This window comes from Bactrocera dorsalis, chromosome 6, assembly GCF_023373825.1.
Source record: "Bactrocera dorsalis isolate Fly_Bdor chromosome 6, ASM2337382v1, whole genome shotgun sequence".
Lineage (NCBI taxonomy): Eukaryota > Metazoa > Arthropoda > Insecta > Diptera > Tephritidae > Bactrocera > Bactrocera dorsalis.
In genome coordinates, this window is record NC_064308.1 from 29,472,833 (window position 1) to 29,499,802 (window position 26,970).

At 37.9% G+C, this 26,970-nt stretch overlaps 1 protein-coding gene and 1 long non-coding RNA gene across 7 annotated transcripts in view; both read right to left on the bottom strand.

Annotated features, from left to right (window-relative positions):
- The window catches only part of LOC105228660 (paired box protein Pax-6), a 267,990-nt gene that overhangs the window by 30,023 nt on the left and 210,997 nt on the right, over nucleotides 1-26,970 (bottom strand). The window lies entirely within an intron of this gene.
- Nucleotides 21,169-26,970, bottom strand: part of LOC125779572 (uncharacterized) — a 43,396-nt gene continuing 37,594 nt past the window's right edge. For 4 of the 6 annotated variants that reach the window (XR_007423344.1, XR_007423341.1, XR_007423342.1 and 1 more), the window contains 6 exons: nucleotides 23,453-23,835; nucleotides 23,198-23,351; nucleotides 22,101-23,134; nucleotides 21,823-22,040; nucleotides 21,572-21,768; nucleotides 21,169-21,513 (listed from right to left, as the gene is read on the bottom strand). This is a non-coding gene — a long non-coding RNA (uncharacterized LOC125779572). The remainder of the gene's footprint in view (nucleotides 21,514-21,571; nucleotides 21,769-21,822; nucleotides 22,041-22,100; nucleotides 23,135-23,197; nucleotides 23,352-23,452; nucleotides 23,836-26,970) is intronic. The other 2 variants (XR_007423345.1, XR_007423343.1) reach the window with 2 other exon arrangements.

The following is a 26,970-nucleotide window of genomic DNA, read 5'->3' on the forward strand; positions in this document are numbered from 1 at the left end:
TCAGAGATGTTTTTAAACATGATACTTCTTCTTCTTAATTGGCGTAGACACCGCTTACGCGATTATAGCCGAGTTAACAACCGCGCGCCAGTCGTTTCTTCTTTTCGCTACGTGGCGCCAATTGGATATTCCAAGCGAAGCCAGGTCCTTCTCCACTTGGTCCTTCCAACGGAGTGGAGGTCTTCCTCTTCCTCTGCTTCCCGCGGCGGGTACTGCGTCGAATACTTTCAGAGCTGGAGTGTTTTCATCCATCCGGACAACATGACCTAGCCAGCGTAGCCGCTGTCTTTTAATTCGCTGAACTATGTCAATGTCGTCGTATATCTCGTACAGCTCATCGTTCCATCGAATGCGATATTCGCCGTGGCCAACGCGCAAAGGACCATAAATCTTTCGCAGAATTTTTCTTTCGAAAACTCGCAACGTCGACTCATCCGCTGTTGACATCGTCCAAGCCTCTGCACCATATAGCAGGACGGGAATTATGAGAGACTTATAGAGTTTGGTTTTTGTCTGTCGAGAGAGGACTTTGCTTCTCAATTCACTCATCCGAGGCTTGTTGTTCCTTTTCGTTGGGGGTGTTTTTTTACGTGGCGGGTCCCAAACCCAGCGCACAACCCTATGCAGGGGATGTTTCGCCTTCTCACGTTAGCTCGCCTTCAAACGGATGTTCTTAGGCTACCCAGAGGATACTTGGTCAAAGACCGGAAGTCGTGAGCTGCTTGAGTCATATGCAAAAGAATCGTTTCTGGCCACTCCCAAGTGAATGGCGATCAGAGAACTTGAACTTCTACACATGACTCCATCCTCCAAACATTATAACAAATATTAAATTTTCTATAGCATAGTCAAAAAACATAATTATCAATAAAAATAATAATATATGTTGACTTTGGTTCATAATATTTACGAAATTTATGTAAACTTGGTTCATTTTTAACCTTTTCGTGTTTGAGTTTCTTGCAAAATATAAAAAAACGGCAATCGATTAATATCTATGATGAGCTCTATTCAGTATATTCAAAATGGCAGACAAGAGTTCTTTTTGGTTTTGTGACCTGCTAACTACCAGATCTCAAATTTAAGGCAATATTTTGAGACTAACGCTAGAGACTGTTTAGTGAATAGTAACTAGTCTCAAATTGAGACTTTACCTCAAAATGCCTCAAATAGAGACTAGAGACTGGTTACAGAATCCCGATATAAAATTTAATAATTTGATATAGTACCCGGTGTAGGGTATGCTAACACTGGCTGATTCTATCCCGTATGATTATACAATATGTGCAAATAAGGTATACATGTACATTTGTATGTTCATACTGAGAAGAGACCGCAAAAGCGAAGAAGATAATGTTCCTGTATGCTCTCGTATACACTTTGGTAAAATATTTATTTTGTTTGTGTTTTGTAATGATCTGTTTTTGTAATGCAGATTGAATGCCGTATGTTTGTGTAAGAAATGTTAGCAAGTGGATTTTTTATGTATATATGCATATCTATATCTTATATATAAAATGAAACCGTTTTCGTTGTCACGGCATCACGCGTGATTGGCTGAACCGACTTGGCTGATTTTTTTTGTTGTATTTGTTATTATTAGAAGAAAGCTCTTATGTAAGAAAAAAATACGAAAGTTGCCGGAAAACCCCTAAAAACAGCCCTTTTCTTTTTCCCATACAAACGTTTTATTTTGTATATACATACATCCATATGTACATACATATGTAAGTAAAAATTATTGTTTGTTTGTTAGTAACGCTAACGCTCGAGAACGGCGGAACCAATCTTCATGAAATCAGAAGTTGTTCGCTGTGGATCTGGAAAGGGTTAGATAAAACAAACCATATACTTTTCATAAGGAAAAGTCGAAAAATTGGAAATTTCCAAAAATTGACTTTTCATACAATTATTTTTTGTTTTGTTTTTAAATATTTTGATTTGTAAATTATTTGAATCGTTCAATTTCGGTCGCTTGCTTTTTTCTTCCGGCTATTTAAAAGAAAAATTATTGAAAACTATTCAATGAAAACTTCATGTGTGTTTCAAACGAAGTGATCAATTACAGATTGAAATATGTTACGAAGCAACGAAGATATCGCGCTAATATCGGTCGGCGTTCTTTTTGCCATCAACGTATGGCAGCCTAAGACAAATGAACTACATGAGACTCCCAGGATACGATGACATATGTGTGGAATTATGGATCGCTGTCAATCAGCAAGCGATCATCACGATAATACAGCAAGACTTTTCAAACAACAGCTACGATGTTTGATGGACTTTATCTTGAAGCAACGTATGTACATATATACAAGTATGGTGAGTCAGATGCTGTATCTACTCTGTTGAGTTGCAAAAAAGAGGTTTGCCGCACACACACATTCTTCTTTGAATGGTGGATGGTGGTTACACCAGATCAAATTGATGAAATCATTTCTGCGGAAATTCCTCATGCAGAGAAAGATCCATTATTCAACGAAGTGATGAAAACCAATATGGTGCATGGACCTTGCGGACACCACAATCCCACTTGCAATAAATCCACGAAACATTATCCACCTGCTTTTCTTTCGGAAACGCAAAGTGGAAATGATGGATATCCACTCTATCGTCGGAGCTCATCAGACGACAATGGCAGGACATTTACCATTCAACTTAGAGTAGTGTATCGAAGTCGACAACATATGGATCTTACCATATTCGCCACTATTGTCTAATTCACATTCAAAACTCATGCCAATGTTTGATATTGTAATTTGGTGAAATCGACTTTTCCGACTGTTGTGCGTTTCGCAGTTCATTTGGAGAATGGCTAAAGAGTGTTTTTCAACCCAAAGAATACAGTACAGCCAGCGGAAACAATTCCAACAACATTGACATTGACATTGACGAGTTTTTTCTCAACTTGCGTCAGTGATTCGTTTGTGAGAACATTGCTCTGTTTGGAAATGCCTTGATATTATGCATGGAATGCATCGCCGAAGAAATAGGTACGCTGAAAGCAAGGCCAACCAATAGATTGACATCCAGGTGTGTTCTCAACTAATTCCTTAGGGCGAATTTACATAATCCAACCGAAAAACTACGATTGCCAATACCTTCGGTAGCTATTAATAAATGTACGTCGTTCAGTTTGATTTGAGTCATTGCCCACACTTTTCGCGATGGTCATTTCGACATATCAGCCTTCAAATCCGCGTCAATTATGGAACACGAACAAAAGTACATTGCCGAAAACATTTTACATCGTATTCGTTAAGAATTGGAAATAGGAAAACTTCGGTTCCAGTGGTTTGATATCAATTCCACCTCCCTTTTGTCAATTCACTTCAACAAAATATGAACTCATTACGAATATTTATCCCAAATTGGCCAAATTATCGTAACTACGATTGCATGGGTGCCCGCCAATTATACGTGGCGTTTTCCCAAGTTGGAAAACCATATTCTCTGTACATTTACGCACCGGAATAGAAACCAAAAAATGTTGCGCTTTTGCAATTCATGAACGTTTTACGACTGTTGTGCGTCTCGCAGTTCATTTGAAGAATAGCTAAAGAGTGTTTTTCAACCCAGAGAATACAGTACAGTCAGCGGAAACACTTCCAAAAACATTGACATTTTCCTCAAAAATAATACAATTGCTAAGTATTTGGAATAGAAGAAAAGAACTGCAACCAAATACGCAGTGAAATAGATTATAAACGGTTCAGTAATCAGTCGTTGAGTATGCATTATACCACGTGCATCCCAAAATACTGATGTCACAACCTTTCCAGCCGCCTTTTCGTTTTTCCACGCCTGAGAACGGGTTCATCATGTGCAGTCCACTAGAATGACTCCAGTGGAAAATGGCTTTATTGCGATTAGAGAGTACTTAAACACTTCTCAGAATTAGTTATTTTTTTTGGATTATGAACTTGCGACCACCTACTTTGCAACTCAACGGTGAAGACACACGAAATTCTTTATGATCCATTTTTTTTTAAACTAACACAAGTTGCTTCACAAAAATGCTATATCTCATTAACTAACAGTTATAATCCGACTAATAGAAATCATATAGATGGTAGTAGTAGTATTATCTATGTATCAGCCACAGTGAAGCGTGGACGGGTCCTCTAGTATGTATGTATATAAAAATGAAACCTGTTTTCCGTTGTCACGGCATCACGCGTGAATGGCTGGACCGATTTCACTAATTCTTTTTTGTTGTATTTGTTTTTATTAGGAGAAGGTTCTTATGTAAAAAAAAATTACGAATGTTGCCGGAAAGCGCCTAAAAACAGTCCTTTTCTTTTCCCCACACTACAAACGTTTTATTTTGTATATACATACATATGTAAGTAAAAATGAATGTTTGTTTGTTAATAACGCTAAGGCTAAAGAACGGTGAAAATTCATGAAATTTTCAGAAGTTCTTCGCTGTAGATCTGGAAAGGTTCAGAAATAAAAAAAAAACTTTTCATAACAAAAAGTCGAAAAATTGGAATTTACCAAAAATTGATTTTTTCATACAATTCTTTTTTCTTTTGTTTTTCAATATTTTGATTTGTAAATTATTTGAATCGTTCAATTTCGGTCGCTTGCTCTTTTATTCCGGCTATTTAAAAAAACAAAAAATTTTGAAAATTATTCAGTGAAAACTTTATGTGTGTTTCAAACGAAGTGATCAATTACAAATCGAAATTTGTTACGAAGCCACGAAGAGGTCCCGCTAATATCGGTTGGTGTTCGTTTTGCCATCAACTCCAAGGCACATGAACGAATACTCCCAGGATGCGATGACATACGTGTGGAATTATGGATCGGGGTCAATCAGCAAGCGATCGTCACGTTGTCACAGCAAGACTTTTCAAACAACAGTTACGATGTTCTTCTTTGGATGGTGGATAGTGGTTCCACCAGATCAAATTGATGAAATCATTTCAGCGGAAATTCCTGGTGCAGAGAAAGATCCAGTATTAAACGAAGTGATGAAAACCAATATGGTTCATGGACCTTGCGGACACCACAATCCCACTTCGGTTTGTATGTCTAACAATAAATGCACGAAACACTATCCACTTGCTTTTCTTTCGGAATTGCAAACTGGAAATGATGGATATCCACTCTATCGTCGTAGCTCATCAGAGGACCATAAAACTTAGAGTAGTGAATATCGAAGTTGACAACATATGGATCGTACTATATTCTCCACTGTTGTCTTATTCACATTCAAAACTCATATCAATGTTTAGTATTGCAGTTTGGTGTAATCTATAAAATACGTTTGTAAGTACGTCACCAAAGGAACCAATATGGTCTTGACAATAAGACGAAGTCGTGAATTATCCAGTGGAATTTCTGAATTCTTTGGAGAGGCTTGGTATGCCGCAGCATCATTTATGTCTCAAAGTTGGATCTGTAATTATTATGTTTCGTAATCTTCATGCGCCGAAACTGTGCAATGGAACCCATTCTATCGAATACAAGGGGGCAGAATACTTGATTCTACGAATTCTTTTGTGTTCCAACGATTTGTCATTTCAGTTCAAACCAATTCAGTTTCCAGGGAATTTTTCACTCTCCGTAATTTTTCTAAGTTAATTTTTCTAAGTTAATTCCGTAATTTTTCTAAGTTAATTCGTCCATTTTATCAAATGAGGTTGGAAAGTTAAGCAAAGATTTGGGTATTACTTGGTATTACTTCATTGGATTGGCCATTAAGCGTCCGAATCTCAATTCATTGGAGAACATAGAGGTTCTAATAAGCGATAAAATGCAAAAAAAGAAACCACAGTTAAACTGAGGCAAACAATGGAAGAATTGTTATTTAAAGCAGTAATAGTCGAATACTTAAGCGCCTTATAAGAATTCATCCCAAAAAGAGTTAAACATATTTTTTTATTAAAAAATTTAATTCTGATTCGCATTTATTATTTACAAATGATGTACTACTATAAACAATTATGATATAAAAATGTTTAGTAAAATATTAATGTCGTTACTATAAATTAAAAAAAAGGCCACTATTTTTGCAGGAATTGAATTCAGCACTGCATGTTTTGATGCATATGTACTTGTATATAGACTTGATATGTTGTACTTAATATTTTTATGAAAATTTTATTAAAATAAACTGCAAAAAACTGTAAGACTAAATTTAAACTTTAAACATCAAAACTACAATATATAGTATATTGAGTGCGGCATTTTTGTTTCGCTGGGTGCATGTACCCGAAATGGTTTTTTTCTATGATGACTGTCAGTGCCAAATGATCACAATTATCATTTATGTTTAGTATACGCTTGTCTTTCTGAAATACACAAAGTGCATTCAGCGATTTTTACGATGGGTGAAATTATTCAACAAAGAAGTTCAATTAAATTTTGTGCGGAATGAAATTTCTGGTGCCGAAACGTTTCGAATGTTGGAAAAAATCTGCGGTGATAATTGTTTGTCGCAAGTAAGTCTTTTTGATTGGTACAATTTATTCAAATCACTAATTTTTTTCAAAAACCAGCGCTGCGTTATCGTCTGTGAAACAATGCTTTTCGACTACCAGGATGTCATTATCTAGGTGTGATGTCGATTACCTAGGTGTGGTACACTCCGAATTCCTTCCAACCGGCCAAACTGTCAATAATTAGTGTGTACTTCGCTATTAGAGTGTTATGCGCTTTTTGCGCCAAGCTATTCGTAACAACAGGCCGGAGTTATGAGCCTATAACTCTTGATTTTTGCACCACGATAATGGACCTTCGCATACTGCATTGATTCTTCGTGAGATTTTTGTCAAATTTTCAACCAATATCGTGCCTCAACCACCATATTCGCCTGATTTAGCTCCGTGTGACTTCTGGATATCCAGCAAACTAAACCATTAAACCTGTATCGCTACGTGTGTTGAATTCTGTTCAGGAAATTGACTTTAACGACTGTTTCGAAGATTGGAAAAAACGGGGGACGTCATAGATTTTGTAGAATAAATACAAAATTTTAAAATTATAAACACAGTCTTACTATCTTTTTCTCATGGTATCATATATGGTATTATCCTTTTGAAAACATGTTAAAGGTGATTAAACGTAAGATAAGAAACTGTTTATAGGTTCGATTTCAATTAGGATATAAAAAAATACATAAATGATTAAAATTTTACAAAACATTCAATACAAAAAACGATTTTTTTGTTGTTCTGGACGTCTTGGCAAGTTTTGATGTTTTCAAGTGCTCAGATTACGAAATTATTCATGAAATCATTTAATGCACTCTTGATTTTATGATTACTGCATATCTTACATTGGTTGTCAAAAAAGTCTTGCGGTATTTTTATACTCTCGCAACAAAGTTGCTAAAGAGAGTATTATAGTTTTGTTCACATAACGGTTGTTTGCAAGTCCTAAAACTAAAAGAGTCAGATATAGGGTTATATATACCAAAGTGATCAGGGTGACGAGTAGAGGTGAAATCCGGATGTCTGTCTGTCCGTCCGTCCGTCTGTCCGTCCGTCTGTGCAAGCTGTAACTTGAGTAAAAATTGAGATATCATGATGAAACTTGGTACACGTATTTCTTGGCTCCATAAGAAGGTCAAGTTTGAAGATGGGCAAAATCGGTCCACTGCCACGCCCACAAAATGGCGGAAACCGAAAACTTATAAAGTGTCATAACTAAACCATAAATGAAGATATTAAAGTGAAATTTGGCACAAAGGATCGCATTAGGGAGGAGCATATTTGGAAGTAATTCTTTTGGAAAAGTGGGCGTGGCCCCGCCCCCTACTAAGTTTTTTGTACATATCTCGGAAACTACTATAGCTATGTCAACCAAACTCTATAGAGCCGTTTCCTTCAGGCATTTCCATATACAGTTCAAAAATGGAAGAAATCGGATAATAACCACGCCCACCTCCCATACAAAGGTTATGTTGAAAATCACTAAAAGTGCGTTAACCGACTAACAAAAAACGTCAGAAACACAAAATTTTACGGAAAAAATGGCAGAAGGAAGCTGCACCCAGGCTTTTTTTTAAATTAAAAATGGGCGTGGCGTCGCCCACTTATGGACCAAAAACCATAACTCAGGAACTACTCTACCGATTTCAATGAAATTCGGTATATAATATTTTTTTAACACCCTGATGACATATACTAAATATGGGCGAAATCGGTTCTCAACCACGCCTTCTTCCAATATAACGCTATTTTGAATTCCATCTGATGCCTTCTCTGTATAATATATACATTAGAAACCAATGATCATAGCGGAATAAAACTTTACTCAAATTCGGTATGTGAGCTGAGGTATCCCTTGTGGAAAAATTGTGGTGATCGGACTATAACTTTTCAAGGTCCCTGATATCGAACACGAAGAACTCAGTGCCCAACCTAACCTAACCTAATTTTTCACCGAAAATATCGGTAAATCTCTCAGAATTTAATTCTAATTAATTTTACAGCAAAAGAAAAAAATATGTAAATGACGGATAAGGAAATCTCGATTATCGCTTTATCGTGCGAGAGTATAAAATGTTCGGTGACACCCGAACTTAGCCCTTCCTTACTTGTTATTGAATCAATTCGTGTGGCACCCATACATCGAACTTCTTAGTGACTCCAAGCTTCTTCAAATGGTTTATAACGGTTTGATGACTACTATGCCGGTCTCTTTCGACCAATTCAGCGATTTTATCGCAATTTTCGACGACAGGCCTTCCGGAGCGTGGCGCATCTTCGACCACCTCTACACCGGAACGAAAACGTTGAAACCATCGTTGTGCAGTGGAAATAGAAACTGTATCGGGTCCATAAACTGCACAAATTTTATTGGCGGCTTGAGATGCATTTTTGCCTTTATCGAAGTAGTACTGTAAAATATGCCGTATTTTCTCTTTATTTTGCTCCATGTTTGCGACGCTATATAACTCACGAACGACTTAAAACAAACGACAATCAATCAAACACGTGTTAGCGCGTGATATGAGCTTTCCAAAAGGTATAGCATGACTCGGTGCGACGAATAAAACTAGAACTACGCGCTTTCAGCGCCAACTAGCGAAAATACCGCAAGACTTTTTTGACAACCCAATATTTTGATCAATTATCAAGAGTTTTTCCTTCAACAAGCCATATTAAGTTTGCCAATAGTTGCGCAATATTTCGGTTGTAACAAATATATGTAAAATTAGCTTTGCCCCGCGGTTTATTAAGGAAAATAGATAATAATGAATATTCACAGAAGCAAAATAATTTCAACTCAACCATCAGAAATATCAATTTACATAATGTGATGACTGACAGAACGGGAAAGTTGATTATGCTTATGTAATTGTTTTTTGTCGTAAAGAGTCATAAATCATTTTACTGCAGCACATCCCGGTAAACACGCAAAAACGAGCAACTCATTTGCAGTTGTCCGTAGGAAAAGTAAGGGGTGCCCAGGTGAATATCGGGTACTTTTATAGTTTGTCCTTGACTTCATTTATTGATAGAGAAAGCCACTTTTAAAAGATACTCTAGGCGTTTCAACTTGAAGCGTAAATTTGCTGGTACAAAGAGTGAAAATACCTAATAAAATAGAACAAAAATGAACTGATATCTGATAGATTTTTTTCAATACGAAGTTCTTCATATATTTGTAGAGAAAATCTTTAAAAAATTATAGGAGATTCCGTATTTATCTTTAAAGTTTCATTGGATTTCCTACTATAAGTAAATAGAAAGTCGTTTTTGGTTTATTTATTATTTTATTTATTAACAAATTGTTATATACTTCATACATGCTGATAGCTAATTAGAAACGCTCCATTGTTTGTAGGAGGCTGATAAGTATAATGATAAAAAATTTTGATAATTTATATTCCTAAAAGTCTTGTAGTTGTGAAGTTAAAGTTCTTTTAATTTTTAACCAAATAGTAAATGCGTTACGATACAGAAGATGAATTAAGTGCGACTGCTAATTAGAAACAATTTTTTTAAAGTATTACAATTTCTTCTGGTGTTAATTTAATTAGCAATATTATTGATTTCTGGTAAGGATGTGTCAAAGTTGTGGTTTAAAATATATTAAAATGTACATATTATTCAAGTTTTTTAATGAGGAAAAGCTGCCGCTGTACACCTACCTTTCGCTACTACATTTTTAACCTTCGTCGATCTGGAAAGATGTGCAAAGAAATTTCGAATAAGGTCAAATGCTCAAAAAAAATTGTTTTGAATGAAAACAAAATTTAAAACTATTTTAAATATTGCACACAAAAAAAAACATGAAAAACTTCAACAGAAATATACGAGAATAATTGCCCGTCGTTTGGTCGAATCTGGACTTTACGGCAAGAACCCACTTCTAACTAAAATTCGTAGAAATGATGCTTAGACTTTGTCTACTCCTATTGGTCTAGGACAACAAACCAATGGAGGTATGTCATTTGGAACGATGTAACAAATATTAATTGCTTAGGTCCTGATGGTCGCAGGTATGTTCGCCGTCCAATAATTCGATAATTTGATCCTCGCTATGTTCCATGCGTAGTTGCGTATGGTGGAGGATCAATCATGGTGTGGGGTTTTTTTATTTGAATGGTGCTAGTCCACTCCATAAGAATAATGTAGTTTATGGTTTAAAAAACAAGAAGAAATACGTCCACATCCTAAAAAATTTCAAGTTGCCATGGTCTGAGGAAAATTTGCATTTTATAAGGAAGATAACAATTCAAAGCATGCGCCTAAGTTGACAAACAAGTTCTTTTAATGAAAATTCTATCAATGTTTTGGAGTGGGAATCGTCCAGCCCAGACTTAAACCTTATATAACATCTCTGGATGATGTTTAAAGAGCCATATACACCAAAAATATCCCAAATATGGATGCTGTTTGTGATGAAATTAAAGCGGCTTGGCAAGCTACACCTTTGTTGCGCTGTCAGAGTCTTATAACGAAAATTTGGAATCGATGTGAAGCAATATTAAAGTAAAAGAGATGACCAACAAAATACTAACTGAAAGTAAGAAAGTTTTTGTAATATCATTATTTTTTGTTGATAAAATATTTTCGTCTCTAATTAGTTGTCGCACTAAAATCGTTGATTCCACATGTTTTTGTTATAATCTTCAAAACAAAAACAAATTTTAAACAGAATTTTAACTATTAGAGTTTAAGTTTAACATAGCTTTCAATAAAATAAGTGAAAATACAATAAATATATGTCATTTGTTGGAAAATAACATCATTTACTTCAAAATAGGTGTCGTTCTAATTAGATGTCAACAGCTGTAATTATAAAAAATTTATTTTGTTAAATAGTGATATACAAAATAATAGCATTCTTCTCCTTTTTTACTGGCGTAGACACCGCTTACGCGATTATAGCCGAGTAAACAACAGCGCGCCAGTCGTTTCTTCTCTTCGCTACGTGGCGCCAACTGGATATTCCAAGCGAAACCAGGTCCTTCCCCACTTGGTCCTTTCAACGGAGTGGAGGTCTTCCTCTTCCTCTGCTTCCCGCGACGGGTACTGCGTCGAATACTTTCAGAGCTGGAGTGTTTTCATACATCCATACAACATGACCTAGCCAGCGTAGCCGCTGTCTTTTAATTCGCTGAACTATGTCAATGTCGTCGTATACCTCGTACAGCTCGAATGTGATATTCGCCGTGGCCAACGCGCAAAGGACCATAAATCTTTCGCACAACTTTTCTCTCGAAAACTCGCAACGTCGACTCATCCGTTGTTGACATCGTCCAAGTCTCTGCACCATATAGACGGGAATTATGAGCGACTTATAGAGTTTGGTTTTTGTTCGTCGAGAGAGAACTTTGCTTCTCAATTGCCTACTTAGTTCGAAGTAGCACCTGTTGGCAAGAGTAATCCTGCGTTGGATTTCCAGGCTGACATTGTTGGTGGTGTTAATGCTGGTTCCTAAATAGACGAAATTATCTACAACTTCAAAGTTATGACTGTCAACAGTGACCAGTTGCGTTTGAACAGCCGAGGTGAACGGTCGTGTGCGCGGACGATTTCAGTCAAACGGTGCGTTATTTATTGACAATATTGTGATTTAAGTCACTGGCAAAATATTTGAAAGCGTTTTTATCAAAACGAAGAGGATTAAGTGCAAAGAATAGAAGTGCAGTGTGGGTATTACCCTAATATTGTGCGGAAAAACATACATTTCCCGAGAAAAAGGGATTAAGTGAAGTGTTTGTGTGTGCTACCTAACGCAGGTAGAACTTCTGTGAGAGAGCACAAGAAAGTTCTAGTGCGTGAAAACAATAGAAGTGCAGTGCGGGTTTACCCAAATATTGCAAACAAGAAACGTAGAGTGTGGGATTTTTCCCAAAAGTGCGCAAACAATAGACGCAAAATTAGAACCTCTGTGAAGTGTGAGAGAAACTCTAGTGCGTAAAAACCCCGCGAGTTGTTGGGTTTTTCCACTAATTTTGAAACGGCTTGGGTTTTCCCAAGGACAAGAGACAGTGGAATATTAGTGCCGGGAACTTTCGTGAGGCAGAAATGCCCAAAACAAAGAGGAAGGGAGGTAAATCCCAAACAAAAATGGAGGAGTCCGTGATGATGGTCGAAGTGGAGGCTTCTTCGGATTCCGAAGAAGTGCCTCTGAAGCCGCCGCCGTCGAAAAGGAAGGCCCGCAAAGAGCCATCGCCAGAGGAGGAAGAGCATAGGAGCAGTTTCTTTGAAAGGGACTGCAGTGTGGACAGCACTGCCAATGAAGCCGAGAGTTCTTTTGGAGGAGGTAAATATAATTCTAATGTTGGGGGTGGCGCTACAACAATCATTGCAGCTCTCGCAGCTTTAAATGATGAGTTTAGTGCCATGGTGTTCGGGGGGGAGCTTGAGGCAGAAACTATGAAGGGGTTCATAATTCATGCTAGGAAATACGAGTCACTGGTACTGAAAGTGATGGCTGAAAATGCCCACCTTCGCGGGCAGATAGATGCACTGCACAAGATTAATAGTGCAGTTGGTCATTCGACCAGAAACATGGAGGCTCCTGTGTCTTCGGCGCCTGCCCCACCGGCACCTGTGCTGGAGGCAATAGCGCCAAAGGAGCCTAAACCTGTGGAGACCTGGTCTGTTGTGGTCAGAAGCAAGGCTCCAGGCACCTCATCCAAGGAGGTGGCCAAAAAGGTTGTAAAAGAAGTGGGTCCTTCTCTTGGCGTGCGGGTGCACGCACTGAAGCAAATAAAGGATGGTGGTGTGGTCATTCGGACCCCCTCCATCAAGGAAAGGGATTTGGTGATGAAAAACACCAAATTTGCTGAGGCCGGTCTTAGTGTGACCGTCAATAAAAAGGTGAGGAAAAGGGTCGTTGTGCAAGTTGTGCACACCGAGTTTCACATTTTAGAGTTCATGGATGAACTATTCGAGAACACCATCAAGAAGAGGTGTCCTGGGGTGAACCAACTAGATGTCTGCGTAAGAAGCTATTCCTGGAATAAGGAGAATGGTAGGACGACCGTCTTTCTAGAAGGATCGGACGAGGTGATAGCATGTCTTTTGAATGTAGGAAGGGTCTATGTGAAATGGTTCTCCTTCCGTGTTCGTGCGGATAGCCCAGTTGCCGGTTGTTTCCGCTGTATGGGCTTTGACCATCGAGTTGCGAATTGCCCGGCCAAGTCTGATGTCTGCCGGAGGTGTGGCCAAGAGGGTCACAAGGCTGCACGTTGCGCCAATGCCCCGCATTGTCGCAACTGCCATTTCAAGGGTAAGCCGGCTGGACATCTTATGATGTCGCTGCCTGTCCAGTATATTGCGGCATAGTCGAGCGCGCGCTTGCCAAACATTGATGGGCGCGCTGAAACGTTCGATTGGGTAGGTTAAGTAAGGGGGTTTTCTGGGTGTCTGGGATGGGAGTATGGGGTCTAACCCCTGGTCACCAGTCCAGAGCAGTATGGAAGCTCAACTGGTAGTAGTTTCGGCTACGAGGTCTGACCGGAGACTTAATTCTGGTACCACGGGGAGCAAGAGCCCTTGGAGTTCGCTCCAACCTGTTCATGCGGTAGGCCCCTTGGGGAGTATCGTGGTGGTTGTGGTTTGTACCCAAATGCGGGAAGAGTGTTTCGATCACTCAATGTGGAGTTGCATTGCAACCGGGTGCCGGACCCATAGTACGGCAGAGGTTTTAGATGGGCCTCGAACCCTACCAAGGTGGTTAGTGTATCCATTCCACACTGCCAATTGGTACTGAAAATGCTTAGCATTCTCAGGGCGCTGATTAACGCATTGATTTGATCCGTTGTACTTTTGAGTACCGTAGAGTAAGGTTGTCGTCAGCAGGTACCTACGTAAAACACACCGGACGTTGTCAACAGTGACGTGAGTGCCAAGTTCCGAATGCGACAACTGTTTGTTTGATGACAGGAGATATTTCGTCTTGCCCTCGTTCACTGCCAGACCCATTTGCGTTGCTTCCTTGTTCAGTCTGGAGAAAGCAGAACTAACGGCGCGGGTGTTGAGAGCCATAATATCAATATCATCGGCATACGCCAGCAGCTGTACACTCTTATAAAAGATTGTACTTGCTCGACTAAGTTCTGCAGCTCGAATAATTTTCTCCAGCAGCAGATTGAAGAATCGCACTATAGGAAGTCGCCTTGCCTGAAACCATGTTTGGTATCGAACGGCTCGGAGAGGTCCTTTTCGATCCTGACGGAGCTTTTCGTGTTGGTCAACGTCAGCTTACACAGCCGTATTAGTTTTGCGGGGATACCAAATTCAGACATCGCGGCAGAAAGGCAGCTCCTTTTTGTGCTGTCGAAAGCAGCTTTGAAATCGACGAATAGGTGTTGCGTGTCGATTCTCCTTTCACGGGTCAAAATTTGGCGCATGGTGAATATCTGGTCGGTTGTTGATTTTCCAGGTCTAAAGCCACACTGATAAGGTCCAATCAGTTTGTTTACGGTGGGCTTTAATCTTTCACACAATACGCTCGATAGAACGTTATGTTGAGGAGGCTTATCCCACGGTAGTTGGCGCAGATTGTGGGGTCTCCTTTTTTATGGATTGGGTGTAGCACACTTAAATTCCAATCGTTGGGCATGCTTTCGTCCGACCATATTTTACAAAGAAGCTGATGCATGCTCCTTATCAGTTCTTCGCCGCCGCGTTTGAATAGCTCGGCCGGCAATCCGTCGGCCCCTGCCGCTTTGTTGTTCTTCAGGCGGGCAACTGCTATTTGAACTTCTTCATGGCCGGGTAATGGAACGTCTGCCCCATCGTCATCGATTGGGGAATCGGGTTCGCCTTCTCCTGGTGTTATGTGTTCACTGCCATTCAGCAGGCTGGAGAAGTGTTCCCTCCATGGTCTAAGTATGCTCTGGGCATCGGTGGCTAGATCACCTTTGGGGGTTCTACAGGAGTATGCTCCGGTCTTGAAACCTTCTGTAAGTCGCCGTATCTTTTCGTAAAATTTTCGAACATTACCACTGTTGGCAAGCTTATCAAGTTCTTCGTACTCACGCATTTCGGCCTCTTTCTTTTTCTGTCTACAAATGTGTCTCGCTTCCCTTTTCAACTCTCGGTATCTATTCCATCCCGAACGTGTTGTGGCCGATCGTAACGTTGCGAGGTAGGCAGCCTGTTTTCTCTCCGCTGCGACACGGCACTCCTCGTCGTACCAGCTGTTCTTTTGCACTTTCCGAAAACCAATGGTTTCGGTTGCAGCTGTACGTAAGGAGTTTGAAATGCCGTTCTACAGTTCCCTTATACCGAGTTGTTGACGAGTGCTCTCAGAGAGCAGGAGTGCAAGCCGAGTAGAAAATCATTGGGTTGTTTGTTGTGATTGTAGCTTCTCGACGTCGAACCTTTCTTGTGTTTGTTGGCGTGCGCTTTTTGCTGCACAGAGGCGGGTGCGAATCCTGGCTGCAACAATATAGTGGTCCGAGTCGATGTTAGGACCTCGGAGCGCACGCACATCTAAAACACTGGAGACGTGTCTTCCGTCTATCACAACATGATCGATCAGGTTGGTGGTTTTTCGATCCGGAGACTGCCAGGTAGCTTGATGAATGGAGGATGGAGTCATGTGTAGAAGTTCACGTAAGTGAGGAAAGTTCTCTGTTCGCCATTCACTTGGGAGTGGCCAGAAACGATTCTTTTACATATGACCAAGTACCCTGTGGTAGCCTAAGAACATCCGTTCGAAGGCGAGCTGAAGTGAGAAGGCGAAACATCCCCCGCATAGGATTGTGCGCTGGGTTTGGTACCCGCCACGTAAAAAAAACACCCCCAATGAAAAACCACCAACAGCCTAGGATGAGAGACCCCCTTTTGATGACGACCATGGCAAATAATAGCATTGTTTTTTTTTTTTTTTGTTTAGATAATGTTTAATACAATATAATAATTTTTTAAAAAGCTTTTTTTTTAAAGCTCTTTGTCAAATTGATACCATATAAATCAAATTTTCAAGGATAAATAATATTAACAAAATTTATTAAAAATTAACCAAACGTTTTGTGAACAACTGTCAATACACTCAGGCCAGTATTTTTTCGGTCTTAAAACTTCAAGACCATTAAATACGATTGATGATTTTGTGAAAAATTTATATAACGTAACTTTTTACAGTATTATTTTTGATTAAAAAAGGTATTACTTCATAAACATTTATATCATCACTTTGAGAGACTCTGACTATACGACAACTATGAAATGTATACCTTGAAAAATGATTTCAATTGTTGTTTTATATTGTACTACCTGACCCGGCGAACTTCGTTCTGCCCAAAATAGATTTTTTTTTCATTTCAAAAATTACACCGGTATTGGTTTTAATAGAATATGAACGATTTTTCCTAATTTAATTGTGTATACTTTAACAAAATTTTTACAAATCTTTCTTTTGTAAACATTGAACGGGCAGGTTTTCGATATGATCCAAGCATTCAATATATCGCATCTGTTCAAATCGGTCAGATGTCAGTAGTTTGTCAATATTGCAATGCAGTCAAATTTAAAAATGAACCGCCAGGGTTATGTTGCGCCGGGGGAAAGACGATGCATTCCATGTATAATACCGAGGCATCTCCGAGTAAAGCAATGTTCTCGCGAACGGATCACTGGCGCAAGTTGCAAAGAAACTTGTTAAAGTGGTTGCTAGTGGTATTTCCGTTCGCTGTACTATGTTCTCTGCGTTGAAATAAACTCGCTGGCCATTCTCCAAATGAGCTGACAGATGCACAACAGTAGGATGGCGTTCATGAATTGCAAATGAAAATATTCTCCAGATTGCTTCATTGCAGTTCACATATCTGCCCATTTGAAATTTGCTAATTTCATCTCGTTCACCGCCAATAACCGCCATATCGCTTCCTTTGGTGACATATTTGCAAACATACTTAAATGATTTTATTGAACTGCAATACTCAACATTTATATGTGTTTTGAATGCCTTAGACAAAATTGGCGAATATGGAACGATCCATGTGTTATCAACCACGAAATTCTTTCCTTTCAATTGAGTGATGAATGTTCTGCCATTGTCAGCGGGTGAGCGACGCCGATAGAGAGGGTATCCGTCGTTTCCAGTTTGAGTTTCCGAAATAAAAGCACGGGGACAGCGTTTTTTGCATTTACTGTCCGACATACAAACCGAAGATGGATCGTGTTCTCCGCATGGCCCATGAACCTTATTGGCCATCACCACTTCGTGCAACTCTGGATATATTTCAATTTGGTCAGGTGTAATTTTCTCCACCATCCAAAGAAGAATGTGTGCGTGGGGCAAACCTCTCTTCTGCCACTCCAATGAGTACATTCAGCATCGAACAGTGCCATATACACGTTGTTTCGTAATAAAGTCCATCAAAAACCTGAGTTTTTGTTTAAACACGCGTGCTGTAACATCGTGGCGATCGGTTGGTGATTGACCGGGATGCAATAGATTCGTAATGTCTGGCCATTTTGGATTGCAAGTTAATGTAACAAACAAATCCGGCCGTCCATAATTGCTCACGTAAGTCATCGCATCCTGGGAGTACTCATGAATGTGTCTAGGACTGCCAATGTATGTCGATGGCAAAATATGGAGTCGACCAATATCTGTAATATCCGCATCACCATTCATTGCATCTCTTAAGTGAATATACTCTTCAGATCGCAACTTCGACTAATTGTATTGCATGTAATTAAGTCGTTCTGTCTCAACTTTAACATACATGTCAACTGCATACTGTTGAAATAACCGTCCATATCTCAGTAAATGGTTGTCATAGTTTTGGCGAATCATCATTCGATATGCGTAAAACTTCATTGAACTGACTTTTTTATTTATCTCGACACCTAAAAGCTTAATTTACCTATATGAAGTAGCAAACAAAAATTTGTTTTTACTAACCATTCACCGGATTTATCATCTTATATCCTAAGTGATATCCGTTTTCTCTACGGCAGAACATGAGCGGATATTGCATTGCGTCGTAAGACCGATGTGTCTCACTTATCCGTTTTAGTGCGTTTTGATTTCTACGTTTGATAACAATATCACGCGACTGCAAATTTTCTCCAACAACAACAACTGATATTTCGCTAACTGTAGGTGCATTATATTGTCTTTCATGTGTCCCTGTTGGTCTTTTGTCCGCTTGTATGATTATACTATGATCATCTGTTGGCATACGTTCCAACGAAATCGTAAACAGTTTAATGAGGCCATTGTGTTCGTGTAACATTTGCTGCAATTGTTCGATTATTTCTCTTTTCGTTGTATTGAAGATAGCACAACGCCGATTTACTTCATCTTGTGAATCTCCCAGAAAGTAAATTTGGAGATATTTGTGTTCTTGATCTGGATGCGGCAACAGCGATCCAGCGAGATGAAACATTTGCCCATGAACGTGTATAATTGGAGGAAAGCTCTGTAGTTTCTATCGAATATTGTTTGGCAAAAATACCTTAAACGTTGGATTGTAGTTTTGTTCATTTACAAATTGCTTTAAGAAATGGCTCGAGTGAAGAGATTCACCGTAAAGGAGCTGGAACAATGGCTGTGGTGGTGGAAGCAATTCTGGCAACGGTTCATTTTTAAATTTGACTGCATTGCAATATTGACAAACTACTGACATCTGACCGATTTGAACAGATGCGCTATATTGAATGTTTGGATCATATCGAAAACCTGCCCGTTCAAAGTTCACAAAAGAAAGATGTTGCCGCTGTTGTCGTCGAATAATCGCATGTTGTGATCTTACTTCATCACTTTGGCGAGCACGAACTTCCTTTCTTCTCGATCGTTGTTGCTAATTGTGAACTTCCCTTCTTCTCAATCGTTCTTGCTGATTGTGTGTTTGGTTGACATCTTCTAACTGGTCCGTGCTACTCTCCAGCAGTCTATTTCGTGGTGATACCCTCTCAATAACACTTTCCCTTTGACGTGCTCTGCTATTTCGTGTTCTCCTTGCGGCCTGGGAACTCCGAGAAGTGTTACCATACGTACTGATTCTTGACATCGTAACAAATATCCAATTGGAAATGATCATTCATTTGCATAAAGTTCATATAAGGTTTTACGGACCAATAACTTACCTTTGAAAACTCCAAAAATGAATGAATTAAACTAAGGAAGCTGATCAATTGAATGATAAATTCCAATGTACATAAATCGGTATTCGCCAACACGCTAAATCACTTTCACTAAATAACTCACTTTTTAAAACAAAATATATCAATATATCAGTAAAGCAAGGCGCATTTTTATTGCCCTCTAAATTTTGCGTGTTCGATTGCAAAGCAAAATTGACGTTTAATTTAATTTGTGTTTGTTTCATAAAACTGCCATTTCCATAAACCAAAAATAGCACGTAACACAACCAAAATTACCATATAACCGCTGCAGCAAGAACAACCAAAATGTCGTGCTAGGTGGAAAATGAGATAAATATATGGTGGATTAACAACCAAAATAATTAAAGATTGTAAGGGAGGTACCACGTCCCCTTTTTCGATAACGCCAAGCTTTATGGGTGAGAATGGTGTTGTTTCCTATAGCTCTATACCAATTTTCATGTTCCTACCTTAAACACTTTTGAAGATATTCACCTTGAAAAGTTCAGTTTGTATGGGTGGTGCCACGCCCCCTTTTCCGATTATCCCTTTTTTTATGTGTAAGAAGGCTTTTGATACCATATAGGTCTATACCAATTTTCAGGTCCCTACCTTGAACCCTTCTTCCCTTCACAGATATTCTGCTTAAAAAATTTAGTTTGTATGGGAGGTACCACTCCCCCTTATTCGATAGCCCCCGGTTTTATAGGTGAGAGTGGTGTTGTTATCCTGTAGCTCTGTACCAATTTTCATGTTCCTACCTTAAACAATTTTGAAGATATTCGACTTGGAAAATTCAATTTGTATGGGAGGTGCCACGCCGCCTTAATATTTTATTCTGATTTTAAGACATGACCCTCGCGTGGTAATAACAAACAAATCCCCCAAAGGAAGTATTTCATTTGGTTCAGCCGTTTTCGAGTTTTAGCGTTACAACTATACACCATTTTATTTTTATATATATAGATAAATTCAAATCTGGCACTAAAGAACTTAAGTATGCTTATGCGGGTTTAACATTTTCAGTAATTTTAATTGTGTATTATTGATGGCCCAAAAATCTTTTTTAATGGAATATATAATTGGCGAATCTCAGTGAGGATTTTATAGCTAAAGGCAATGAAGTACTCGTATGATATTTTTGAATAGGTGGACTTTTGTTTTCAATTTCAATGTCATAACATTTGTTTATAATTGAAAGTATTTAAAAAAAAACACTTTTTTTTGAGACGAAAGAATGTACTTACATACGTCAATAAATATATCGTGCATGATGTCACATGCGATATTATCCGTAACATGGAAGTTTGGCAAGGAATTAAACATTTAAATATTTTTGATCCCAGTGTGTATTGGAGCATGAAGTAAAACATCGCAATTATAGTTATTTTTAACTCGTAAAAAACTAGGAAACTCGACAGAATCATACCGCGTCTGTTTTTTATATCTTCTGCATATTCTGCAAAAATAATTTGCGGAAAATGAAATAACATATCCTAATGCAGTATTAAGCCCTAGATTATCACCCAAAATTTGAGCTAACTTGAAAAAGATATCATAACTCAAACCATCTACATTGATTTCTAGACCGTTAGATTAAATTTTTTTTAATATTAATTACAGGTATGAGTGAAGCATTAATTCCATAGTCACGAACATCGCTCGTTTTAACAAACCCTGCAGCAAACTTGTTTGCCAGTCTACTTATTTGAAAACGTGGGATACTTGGAAAACTGTAATAAATTCCACAAATGTCCGTTCCAACGGCGATAATTCTACGTTGATATTTTTCTTTTCTTTCAGAAAAACGATTAATTATTTCCATAACTTTAGGCTGAATATCATTTGGTGTTGCAACGGTAGTGACAAAGTCATTTCGAGCATCGGTTATTGTAAGTTTATCGGTTTTGTAAACGTGTAGGAGGTAGCAAATCATGAAGCAGAATTGTAGTAATGCAATATTTAGTATCTATAAAAATATTTATTTAATAAAAATTTAATTAATAACATAAAAACCAAATACTTACCATTTGAAATTTCTTTGTTGTATAAGTGTTTTAAGTACAATTCTATGGAAGGACGATACTTTACTTATTTTTCAAATATATCCAATACTTTTTTATAGAGATATTCCAATTTTAAGAATAATAGTTCCCTTTGCCTGGGTTATTTCGATCTAATATGAATGAAGGGAAATTATATTTCGCAGAGGTTGAAAGTTTAACTAAAATGAAGTGAACGAAACACTCAATTTAAAAAATTAGTAATAAATACTTACGACTAGTTATTATACCGTGGCCATTCCAAAAAAATGCCATTTAAAGAAGAGATTTCCCTAATTTCCGAAATTCTCGTCCGCAATATCTGTTTCCAATACATCATTACTTGTTCCCTTGTACATCTTGACGATTTCGCTCTACGAAAAATGTCTACTGAATGAACCCTTGCATAGCTTACGATAGAACAATTCACTGTAAGCTTACACAATACACCAGACTATATAATGCAAAAAACAGCGCGTCAAAAAATGATATAACGGGACTTTGAAGCATATACTTATGTAAATGTTGCCTATAGGCAACATCGGGCATGAAAGGTGTTCATACCAAATGAACACATCCCTGCATTGTCCTCCTAACTCGTCTAAATACGAATTAGAAGACAATGCAAAAAACACCCAACAGCGCCAACATAACAGCGAAGCACCCAACAAACAGAATAACACAATAAAACAAATCACCAGAGCGGACGGACATTCAGGCGCCAAAAGCAGCAGCAATATCAGCAGCAATAACAACCACAGCAGCAATATCAGCAGCAATAATAACCACAGCAGTATTAGCAGCAACAACAGCAGCAGAACCTTTGAAAATCAACGCGGGAATTAGTAACCACATCAGGTTTTATTTGAATTTTGTATTGTATTATACTTATAAATTACCCTTTAAGTAATATTAGAATTATATTTGTACCTAATTCATATAACCCACATTATAAGTATATATCCCCTGTAGTTCGGTACCATCGGGGAAGAGCTAACGATATGACTAATTCCTAATCATTAGAACCAGTTCCAGCCCGATTACTCGCAATGTTATTTGACTAACGATTTTTACATTGCAATGTCCTACGAGAGTAATCGAGCGGTGCGACGCTGCATTACCAGTCATTGGTGAAATGACTAGTTCCAAAATCGTTAGTGAATAGCTAATACAGAATCGCTAGCGTTTTCATTAATTCAAAATGGCTAGTGATTTGACTGACTCCAAATCGTTAGTGATTTCGTTAATTCGAAATTACAGGTGGTTTGACTAATTCAAAATCGTTAGCGATTTCATTTATTCTAACTCGCTAGCGATTTTACTGGTTCAATTTTACGAAAATAAAAGAAATTTTTATGAAATTCAAAGCAATAGATTTATTAAATTCAAATATTCTTAATAATTCTTACATTATATTGTTATTTATTAATCATTTATTTTCTTTATTTACTAAATGATTTTTTTTTATTACGCGTTTTTTTTGACGCTGAAGGGCTTGGCGCAGTTGATTCTCTGGCGATCCAGCGTCTATCCCGGTAGGAATGGACTCTAAAATAATTAAAATATATTTGTTATTAACTGTTTTAATTAAAAAGCTTGTCCTGTTCTTACCAATAAGGGCGTCGAAAAAATTTGTAAAGCTTTTGAGCGAATCTTTGCCCAACACTCCATCAATATTGTACTGCATGGCCAATTCGTCTGTTATAATATTCTTCAGGTTTTTCACCACTCCAGAACCCTGGAGAATTTGAGTCATACATTTGATCTGCAAGAAAGTAAAGGGTTGAAACGGTAAAAATAAAAAAAAATCGAAATTTACTGAAACGTATTTTAAATAAGGAAATCGAAAGAAAAAATATTACTTACGTAGTTCTTCTTTCCGCGAACTTCTATATTTTCATTAGTTCTGCCCAAATCTGTTTTGTTTTTAATTGGAAATTCTCTCATTATCGATGAGTCGTCGGTGCGTTCTTTCAGAAGCTGCTGAATGAGGACTTTCTGCTGCGCTACTTCTTCTAGGAGCACTTGGTACTGTGCAGAAATTTGGCTCATTTTTCTTTCCATCAGTTCTAGAAATAAAAAATATATATGAATGAAAAGAGGAATATACTTGTTGGCAGCTTATACTTTACCTTCGAAGAAAGCCTTTAAAGCTTCCTTATCTTCGCATTTACATGCCTTTTCTGTATATACTTGATTGTAGCAAGTCTTTTTAATTCGTTTTGGGTTCGGACCACCCATATTGCCTTCTGTAATTTATTAATTTTTATTTCGCAATTTTTATATTTATTTATTTTTTATTATTATAACTTCTTTATTATTATTATTTGTTTTATTTCACTTGCAAAATTTTTTAACGTTAATATTATATTGATTGAATACAATTGATACATTAATACCTTATAAATTACTTTACACTTCACTTTTTTATTTTTTTATTCGACTTTAATTTTTTTACTAACAACACTAAAATAAATTATTTTTATTTAAGGAATGTCTGTTCTTTATAAACCTTTTTCGACTGCTCTTCAACTACAATTGACACTCAAAATCTAAACAATTTAGTGTAAAAATGACAACGGCAGACTGAGCGATCGATCGAACTACAATTCCTGCGAATTTCTGCAGGAATAGTACGGGACTCTAAATTTCTGTTGAATTTTGATCTGCTCGCAAAAAAAAATCACACACTTTTCGTTCAATCGCATTAATGTTGTTATTGCAATTTCATATACGCATTGAGTTTCGTTTTTTAGGGGTGGATTTTTTCAGATTCGATGCCTCGTTGCATTACAAATCATTAGCGAAAAGACTAACTAGCGGTAATGCATGAAATCGCTAGTAGAATTCGCGCTCTGGTAATCGCTTGACACCAGCCGAACTACAGGGTCCACACATACCCACACACTTGTATATACTAACATACATATACATATATTACACCCTCAAATACACAAAGTGAATTGTTAATTACCCGAAATCTAATAGTTTTTATTTTATTTGGCACACCGGCACATATATCGTCGATCACCCCGACAGTTTGGTCCTTCGAGCCGGATTTTCTGCCTCATAAAATCAACCCACCCAAACACCAATAAATCATCGTTTGAATCATCAGATTTACACAAATTCAACAACCCAATCAACCATATTTTGGATCCTGCGGATTAATATTTACCCACCCAATCAACTTTTCAACCACTTTATCATCAAACCCATACGTGGAAAAATTGTAAGTACCCAAACTCGAATTTATTTAAAATATTGTGATATACATAAATTAGTGCAAATCGGAATAAAACGGCAAAGTGAAACAAAAAAAAATCCATATTCTATTCCAAAGTAAATCTTTTGCTTAACCGGTATTAAGCACAAAGTATTTGCTAACTTTGTTATTGCCATATTCCGCTTTGCACCTTACACGTTGACATACATACATACGCATATAATTTTTGAGAGCCAAGTAGCGTTGCTTTGGCACCCACCCGTACCTACGCGTACATATGTTTTATTGCTTTACCCGCTCAACTAATAACGAACTAACGTTGACTGCAAGTGCAGTGTGAGCAAGCACAAAAAAGGACCCATTAGGAAATTTTTCGTTCGTCGGAATTTCACCCATTATATTTGCGGTTCAAAATAAACACATAGAACAAAAAAAAAAAATAATAATAATAATAAAGTCGTTTCTTATTAATCAATTAAAATTCAAACTAAATAAAGAATTAATTTATCAAATTTATTATTTGTTTTATTTCAATTTAATTCGTCGTCATAAACCCGGTTAAGTGATTTTTTAATAATAATGGAAGAATTTAAATTTTGTATTTCCGATTTGTTCGAATACATTGAGGAACATTACGACACCCAACCCGAAGATGAGTCAATTTATACCCTAGAAATAAAAAGGGTTGAACTCAACGCGATATATGACAAGGCAAACAAGTCGTACGATGCCTTTCGTAGAACCCCACAAAAACCCGGTGAAACTATTGATTTTGCAAAAATCAAAGAAAAATTTAAAAAGGGTCATCAATTATATTTAAAATGTTTAAGATCCATCAATCAAGCTATAGATGATCTCAAGACCCCAACCCCAGTAATAAAGGAACGAGTTTCAGAGGAATATACATCGCGGGATATAGGACCCTCAATTCACATACCCCCTTGTGATACGGACATATTTTATGGAGATTTCGCAACCTGGCCTTCATTCCGAGATATGTTTACGGCTATATACGTAAACAATCACAAAATCAGCAACGTGGAAAAACTGTTCCATTTGATTCAAAAAACCCGAGGAGAAGCAAGAGCAATTGTTAAAAATACACCCTTAACAAATGATGGTTTCCGGATGGCATGGAGAGACCTGGTATCCCAATACGAGAACAAACGAGTTCAGGTCAACGCGCAATTGGAGATTTTATTCAACTTACCCCAAGCAACCCAAGAAAGTGGAAGCGCGATCAAACACCTTCAGAGGACCGTCAACAATTGCCTCACAAATCTACACAACGTGTACATAGACACAAGTAGCTGGGACCCCATGTTAATCTTCTTATGCGGATTGAAATTACCCAAAACCCTACTTCATCAATTCGAGGACACCCTAGAAGATAACTCGGAAATACCATCCTGGAAAACTTTCGACGCGTTTCTCACTCATCGATATAAATCTTTGGAAGCAGTCGGAAATCTAACTGAACCCGTTCCAGTGACCCAATCCGACAGTGGATCCCATAGGAAAGGAAAAGACAGGAAGTTCAGCACATTTCACGCTAATGTTTCCGGAACTTCGACCCTGGATTTTTCACACGCTAGCGCACACCCAGTTAGAGGCAACAACCTTTCAAAAAAGCCTCAAGACATTGAAAGTTGTAAGCTTTGTAGAACACAACATTCAATTCGAGAATGTCCAAAGTTCTTACAAATGAATGTTGAGACCCGAATAACCACAATAAAAAATAATGGTTATTGCTTCAATTGCCTTGCATTATCTCACAGTTTCAGAGATTGCAAGAGCAAATATTTTTGTAGAATATGCAGAAAGAAACATAACACACTTCTGCATAGGGATACACCAACCCGTTCCCAATCCCCCCGCAAGGATCAAGAGCCTCAAACCCGCCTCTTGACCCAAACACCAGTAGTACCTCCCAAACCCTTTATACCAATATAAATCCGCAAGCCTACACAACCCTCTTACAGTACACTACAAATAAAACCCAAGACCCGCAAAACTTCAGTGGGAAGCAGATTTTGTTAGGTACTGCTGTAGTCCAAGTTTTATACAAAGGGCAAACATTCACAGCTCGCGCACTAGTCGATTCCGGGTCAGAAGCCACTTTTATTTCAGAGAAATTCCAGAGAAAATTGGACATACC